General features: G+C 43.0%; 1 long non-coding RNA gene across 2 annotated transcripts; it reads right to left on the bottom strand.

The window, feature by feature from the left end:
• Positions 1-2,626: 2,626 nt before the first annotated feature.
• LOC136457802 (uncharacterized) lies at positions 2,627-3,783 on the bottom strand. 2 transcript variants are annotated; one of them, XR_010759813.1, is made up of 3 exons: positions 3,675-3,783; positions 3,473-3,559; positions 2,627-3,350 (listed from the first exon to the last, which is right to left on the bottom strand). It is a non-coding gene; the product is annotated as an uncharacterized lncRNA (long non-coding RNA). The 2 variants fall into 2 exon arrangements; XR_010759814.1 differs by having other exon boundaries at positions 2,627-3,284.
• Positions 3,784-8,355: the final 4,572 nt, after the last annotated feature.

Genomic DNA, 8,355 nt, shown 5'->3' with positions numbered 1-8,355 from the left:
AAGCAACTTCAAAATGCAGTCTATTTAGCTTCCTCCAAGCCATAAATATTATCAATCGAATAATTGTACACACCAAATAATTACACATAAAAGGGCTACCTGACCTAGGTACAGTGAAGTGCAGTTTATCCTAGTCCACTACATTGAGCTAGTTTTCATTTGCCTAAATTCATCTTTGTTTGTTACCCGTAATAGTAAGGTGGCAAGCACTAACCCATGCCAATAGAACTCTGAAACCCCAAGCATCAAAGTTCACAACACTGAGGTGGGATTCAGCGGAGTAGCAAGCAGCAGGAGGGAATATGGATCTGGAGTTCTGCTAGATCTCACCAGTCGCTGCTGCCACCTACAGAGTGGGGGGCACCTGGGCCTGTGGCCGCCTTGTCGGTTCACTAGGCGGCGAGCGGGGCTGCGGCCGGCGGGGCCCGGGGGGGGGGGGGGGGAGCCGCGCGACAGGGCCTCAGGGGCCGGCAGGTCGGTACGCCGGACGCGGGACTGCGGTCTGCGGGAGGGCCGACCAGCCGCATAGGAAGAGGACTGCGGAGGGCCGACTAGCCGAGGGCAGGACCGCAGGAGGGTGCGGAGTAGAGAGGTCGCCGTCGGGCATCAGCCGTCGCGACTCGCACGGACTCGGCAGTCGCGCGGTCACGGTCTCCGTCTCCTTCCCTTCCCCACGTCGAGGGGTGAATAGCCTGTAATGTCAGGTGTCAGCGGGTGCGGTCCCGGACTCAATAAGAAACATCGGACCCAACAACCACACCAGACCCATAGAAACGTCACCTGAGAGGGAGCGCAGAATTCAGGCGACTGAGGAATAGGAAAAGTGTAAAAATATATGGCAACGACTTGTATATATATATAATTTTGTTCTCTTTTGATACAATGTGGGTATATATATAGAGAGAGTATACTCCGTAGCTAGCTACAAAATATCTTATTTTGTAGCCAGCCAATCCAGCGCACCAGATGTCTCCCGCTGGTCAGTGGTCCTCACGATCCAGTTCCGTGCCGCTGACACAGGAAGCCGCGGAGACGAATGAGCCGATGTGCCTCACCACGATGAAAACAGTACGGATATTTTTCGACCGTATTCGAAACCGAATCCGTTTAGAGGGGTTGAGATCTGTCCGTATCCGAGTCCGGATATCCAACATCCGATACCGTATCCGTATCCGAATACTCAAATCGCATATTTATGATGTCGATATCCAATCGTATCCTATCCGACATAGTTGACACTATCCGTATTCGAATCCGAATCCGAAAAAAAATATGAAAACAAATGTAATATCGGTGATATCCGTCCGTATCCGATCCGTTTTCATCCCTACTCACCACACGGTTATGTTGGTCCACCTACAGTTACTGCCTGCCCATGATTACGCTGGATTTAATTTCCTACCTAAAAAGCATGCAAAGCTATTATACTGGCTGCGTTCGGCTGGTGTGGATTTCACTGTTTATGGATAAAAAATATTGTGCACGCTCTCATAAATTTCTCTAGATTCATCCAAATTTCTCCGAGCGAACATGCCAATTATCTACACGTACGTGCATGCCAAGCAAGTACATGGTTACTAGAATACGTTAGCAAGGTCGTAGAATTACCACAGTTTGGTGTCAAGCAATTCCGAACTAAAATTTACCATACAATAATTTGGATATTTTAAATGGCTGGATACGGTAATCAGGATGGGTAGTTACTAGAATTTGGCGTCATGTCAGGAAATTCTGATAAACTTGTTGCTATCACAACAACACTAATTTACCATACTATAATTTTGATATTTACAATAAATTGAATTACGATAATGCAAGTGTACGTCGCGGCGTCCATGTGCAAAGGTACCGAAGTGTATACATGTACGTGTTACGATAATACAAAGTGCAGCTAGCTTGGAAGTATTTGGTTACTATAATAATAAGGCCCATGTGCCATGTTAATTTACGATAATTTGAATAGGGAACATGTTGGACCAATGCTTGCAAACTATGGAGTTACCATAATTCTTATTGCGCGGACTACAATTTGAGTAGGAAGTTACCACAATTTTATGCCCTGGTTATTTGATTACTATAATAATAAAACAAATCTGCCATGATAAATTTGCGATAATTCAGGATTGAGGTTGCCGCAATTTATGGTCCTGAGTGTGTTTCTGGTAACCATTTGCAGTAATATCAAGGCTAATAATTTACAAAAAGACAAACAATAATCCAAATTGATCAGGATGATAATAATTAGATTGGGAAATTAACAAAAATTGGTGCCATGTGTTCAGATCCACATCCGGTTACTATAATAGTATAATGTCAAGACCACCATGAACTAAGGGCATGTTTGGTTCGCCTAGTAGCCACTAAATTTAGTAGCTTTTAGTCACTTTAGTAACTTTTTAACCAAATACTATGACTAAAAGCTACTAAAAGAGCTTTAGTCATCTCTAGTAACTCTGGAGTTACTAAAAGTGACTAAACCGTTTAGTAGCTACTAACCAAACACCCCCTAATTGTCATTGTTGACTGTATTCATGGGACAATGCCAGAAGGAAAATCGAGACACGTATACAGTGATGCCATACTCAGACATATATAATATATTCTAAATGAATAATATGTGCTAATCCGATGGGAGTGGCCTCCAGGTTGAACGAGTTCGATAATAGTTACCAGAACTTGTATAGTTGGTTACGATAATTAGAGAATGCCTTCAGTAATTACGAGAAACTATTTACGATAACCAAATCCGTGCCTAGGCCGTACATCCGCCATGGTGGCCGTCAACACCACGACGGGATGCTCCGGACTGGCCGGGCCGCCCCCTCCATGGGTTCGTCGTGGAACAACCCTTGCCCCGATCTGCCATGGGAAGAGGGCTGCTGGTGGTACCGTAGGGAGAGCGCGTCGCAGGGCCGCCGGCGAGGTCGACGCGGTGGAGATCCCCGTCGGTCACGCGGTGGAGGTCGACGCCGCAGGGAGCACGCTGGAGGAGCGCGCCACTATCGGTCACTGCTGGCGGCGAACGCGAGCAGGGCCGGCCATGGCGAAGCTAGCGGCCTGCTGGTCTCTGCTGGGCTGCGTGTCTGCGCCGGGCCGCCATGTGCCGAGCCTCCGCTGCGACGACGGAGAAGGAAGGCCGCGGCGGGGATGCGAGCTCGTGGGATCGTTGATCCATTGCTCCCTTAATTGGAAAGGTGCCGGGGCGGAGAACCAAGCAGAGATCCAAGTCCAGAGTTACGATTGACGCCTGCAAGCTACTAATCTCCCACGAGCAACAAACCAACCTGCACAGCCAGGTCCCATCAATGAAAGCAAGCCCATCCATCTCTTGTCATCGGCGAGAAGAAATCCTAATGAAATAACAAACCAGTGGAAATCCGATTGCTCAATCTTGTTGTCTCCAATACGCACTAAGCAGCGAGGGGAAAAGCTAATCTGGTAATAGTAAAATCATATTGCGATAAAATCTTACCATGAGATTTTTATTTAGCACGTCCACCCCCTGGTGTGTGCGCAGGCGCTGCGACTGAGATCCATCCCAAAGGCATCAACTCCAAGACTACGACATATGAATTCCCAATTACTTGCTGACTAGACCAAAAGGAATCCGCTCTTAATCCAAAAGCAATCTGCTCGAGATTGGATGAGTCATGCAGATTTTTACAGCGACTTACCTAGAGATCCTATCTCTGCTCACATCGATGGGGAGTGCTCACCTGAAGATCCTCTCCCCGCGGGCATGGATGGCCAGGTCCGATTTGAAGCTGCTATGTGGCCGAGACGGGCTAGCTACAAAATTTAGTAGTTTGAGTACGTAAGATACTCCAAATTTTTACTATGTGAAAAAAATTTAAAGGAGCACATATTTTTTAATATATTATATAATACTATAATAGTAGCATATAAAATAAGTATAACCATATACTCTAAGTATACATACATACTTATCATATATAGTACCTTAGATGATCTAGTATGATGATATACTTCATTTACATACACTTTATCGGGCTATATATGTCCTAAATCTAGAGATACATATGGGAGTAACTACTCCATATATATATATATATATATATATATATATATATATATATATATATTATTGTGATGCTACCTTATTTGATTTATTTGGTGGAATTCACTTTTAGTGGATTATGCATGAGTGCATGACTGGGTGATGCCTTGGAGCCCTTCTGTAGATGTCTGGGGCGAATTCATTGTTTAGATCTCTTGTGTTGGTTTTATGCGCAATACTTAATCCCAATTATCAATATTATATCTATGTCGAGCGCTTACTGAGACCATGAATTTATTGAATCCAAAAGAGCAATTGACCTGTGGTTTTTGAAAAAAAACTGTTGCGAGCTGTGGACCGTCATTAGATCAGTTGAACTAAATAAACCACGAATCTAAGGGATTTGATCGGTTGGATCTCCTATCCGATCCTAACAACTTTGTCAAACTTTATAAACCTTGGTCTGAAACAATGTCTGTAGCACTTGGTTTTAAGAACAAAATCAGATACGCACCATATGTGAGCCTAGGAAGTCAAATCTCATATATAACTACAAATAAGGGTAATATCAAAAGACAATGCTCAATATATAACGCACTTACTATAAAGGATATAATCTTCGACAGCAAACAATGGAAAGACTACTCCGATCTTCGGGTGAAAACTCCAATCCACAGGGACAACTGACTGGTTGATCACAAGCCTAATTCCTCCAAACTCTAGCAATCTGGTACCCATCTGGGATTTTTATCCAAATAATTGAAAAGTAAAGCAAGCGTAAGTATATGTCGTACTCAACAAATATAATATGTGGTTCATGAGCCTTAAAAGGCTGACACTGGTTTAACTGCGATTAGCTTTTAATGAGTCATTTTTTAGCAATTAGGTGGCAACAAGTTTATTCACAAGCCTATATAAATACATGATCAGGTAAACATGAATAATAAATAGTATAAACAGTAATCATTAGTGAGCATCTTTATCATCAGTATCATTAGTGTCCATCATCTATTCCATAAGGGTCCAAGGCCGCTCATGACCGTGAGCATGGCTGATATACCAGTTTTATACTCTATAGAGGTTATACACTTTGACTGTGAATCGTGATTTACCCTTTTGCCTGAGGTGATAAGCCTCTTGACCCACTACCAAGGAAGGTCAATAGGGTTCACTATGAAGCATTTCAAAGGTTCATCTAACAAGTTAGGCCCGCTAAGGTTTTTCCATCAATAAGCATGAACCCTCCCTCTAAGGAGTGACTAACAAAATACCAAGAAACCAAAGTGCACCCTCTTAGCAGGTCGAAATCATACCTGTTGGAGCCCCTCTTGCGCCATAAAGGTAACCACTAACAAGCTAGAAAATGTTCCTATACTGAGCTAAAGCCAGAGCCATCTAGCCCTCACAGCTGTACTGTAAGTCCCAGATGTTCGCTTATAGATAAGCCCTTAGGGTGAGGAATCTAGAGCACCATAAAAATAGCTTAATTCTCTAGCCCCCTTGTTCCATATTGCTAAAAAACATCTTTTAATGTTTATTGCATAATTCATTCATCAAGTTATAAGATTATGGCTTTACTTTGAGCACTAGCATCATACTACCCAATGCAATACCCCATAGGTAACAAGGAATCCAAGATATCAAATAGCCAGAAAAATTACTATGGTTGTCAAGGTAGACACATGCTTTTGCGTCAAAAAAAGGTAGACACATGCTTATGATTAAAATGATATTAAGGTGAATAGGACAATAAGGAAGATCACATGCTATACTTGCCTTAAACTTAGATCCTTCTTCTATTGAATTGTAAACTGCAAAAGACTTCTTCTGGATCACCAACTTCTTCTATTTCACCAACAAACTTCTCACCGACTACACAAGCATCCATGCAATCATACACAAAGCAAACAATAGAACTAAATCAGAATAGTACATCAAACATAATAAACAACAAGTAAAAAGGTTTTAAAAATATTCTACATGTTACTACAAACACACACACGCGAAAAGCACTCTAATCAGAGCTATAACGAAAAAGTTATGAATTAAACAAGATTTCCTTTAATAAAATAATAGATTAAATCTAACCTTAAATTTCAAAAGTTAAAAACATGTTTAATAATAGGATGAACATGTAGATTATGCATTTACGAATCTAACACAACTTGAATGGGTCAAATCGAAGTTAAAACTGGAGATTTTATGGCCTACCGAAGGTAGTGACAATTTTGTAAATAAAGGGAACTTGATTTTTGAATTTAAAATAAATAAAATCCAATTTTAAATCTGCCTAAGGACTACGGGTATAATTTCATAAAAAGGCAGGGAGTCTTTAGCAAAGCTGCAGGGACAGGTGGGTTAGAACTTAAAATCTTGCAGGGGCTCTTTTGCAAATTTCGCAGCGAATGGGTATCAGGCTCCGTGAGCCGTTGGATCTAACTTGGATGGGTCGGATTAGACAAAGAAGGGGAAAAGGGGAAACATCGGCTGGAATAGTAGGATGCGGCGGAATTCTTCGCCGGCGATGGGGATTTCTCGTCGGAGAAATTAGGGAAAACAGCTACTAGAGCTTAATCTGGCTCGGGATTGGCACTGGGAGATAGATAGGGAAATGGTGAACTTGTCTCTGCAATCTACGATAGTTAAGATCGAGTAGAGGTGGCTGGCATCGAGCAATGGCGGCGGCAGAGTGACGGCGACACTGGGGTAAGCCAAAACAGAGCGAGACAGAGAGAGTTAAGGGCTTGACATGCTCGCAAACTTAACACAAAGCTCGAGGATGCTCTTACCAGTGATGGAGGAGCAGCTAATCGGCACGACATTGTTGAACTTCTTCTCGGTGGAATCTAGACGTTGGCGCTAGGGCATAGGTGGCGTGGCGGCTTGCTCTAGGGCTCAGTCGGGGCGAAACAAGCGTAGGGGTCAGTATTTAAAAGGCTCATAGCGTGGGGCCAACGCTACCGAGAGGGGGTGTAGACAGGGTGGACATGGTCATGGCAGAGTCCTGCGTCGAACATGAGCTAGGGGTCGGGGATGGAGCTAACAAGACAGGTCCCACCTTGTCCACGTCAGCGAGTGAGGGGTCAGTGCGGTCAGTCACCGCGATAGAGGACGCGACGCTACCTGTCGAGCGACTACGGCCTAAAGCTAGGGTTGCGGCTGCACTAGGGCCTTCAGGGCGCGAGAAAAGGCCGAGAGAGAGGAGAAAGGAGGGGACTGGGCTGGCGCTAGGGAAGGGAAGGAGGGAGCACTGGGCCACAGGGTTTGGCGGCCCACGTGGGGGAAGAGAAGGCCAAGATGAAGGGATGGGCTGAGAGAGGGAGGGGGCGAGGGAGGCAGGCCTTCGAGTCTAAAGGGAGAAGGGAGGGTTTTCTTCTTCTTTTATTTCAAAAATCATTTTGAATCATTTTTCAAAAACACTTTGAAAATTTTGAATTTAGACCAAAACCACTCATTACAAAAATACAAATGCACCAGCATGAATACACTACAATGTTGCTAAGCCTTTTGATGAATTTTTAATTTAATGAAAAATTATTATTCCCTATATTTTATGAGCACAAAAATACATAATTGAATCATTCTAACTTTATTTCAGAAAGGGCAAAATTTTGGGTGTTACAATTCTATCCCCCTTAAGATGAATCTCGTCCTTGAGATTCACGGAGATGGTGACAAGAGAGATACGAGTATTTTGGCTTTGGATCTTCTTCACATCCATGAGTAACTCCACCTTCTTGGTAAACCTTCCGCTTTACTTTGCATACCCTGATAACCCTACTCAAGCAACTTCCTCAACTAATTCCAAGATTTTAACAGGCATCTTGAACAACTCTTAGGTATCTCCAATCACTAGGCCACCCTTTCTTTTTAGTCCATACTTATTAGACATCTTTCTTCATATATTCACCTTTCAACGGAGCCTTCTTACTTTCTTGATCCAAAGTAGGTTCCATAACCAACTTTAAAACATTAATGACTTTATATGCTCAGATCAAATTGTTCAACTCTCAAACACAATTCTAAGTCCACGTAGAACCAACTATAGATGTCTCATATCTCCTTCCCAAGGTGTTTGTTCCTCTATATTGCCATCTAAAAACTCGCAGTCCACTTTACTATCCTCATAGGACACACCTTCTAATATGTCATTCTCATCTTCCTTAGGTGCAAGTTGAATACCCTCAAACTCAATTCTTTCTCCTGGCAGTGTTGTGAGAAGCACCGAACGTTGAGCATACTTAATTACTCATTTACAAGCAGATAACCATCCCTTTTCAAGAATAACATCAATGTCCATTAACTCCAAAACTATAAGGTTTGCCTCGAAGTTCTTC

This window comes from Miscanthus floridulus, chromosome 6 (genome assembly GCF_019320115.1).
Source record: "Miscanthus floridulus cultivar M001 chromosome 6, ASM1932011v1, whole genome shotgun sequence".
Classification (NCBI taxonomy): domain Eukaryota; kingdom Viridiplantae; phylum Streptophyta; class Magnoliopsida; order Poales; family Poaceae; genus Miscanthus; species Miscanthus floridulus.
Note: the sequence above shows the minus strand (reverse complement) of the source record. Positions and strands in the feature narration are given on the sequence as shown.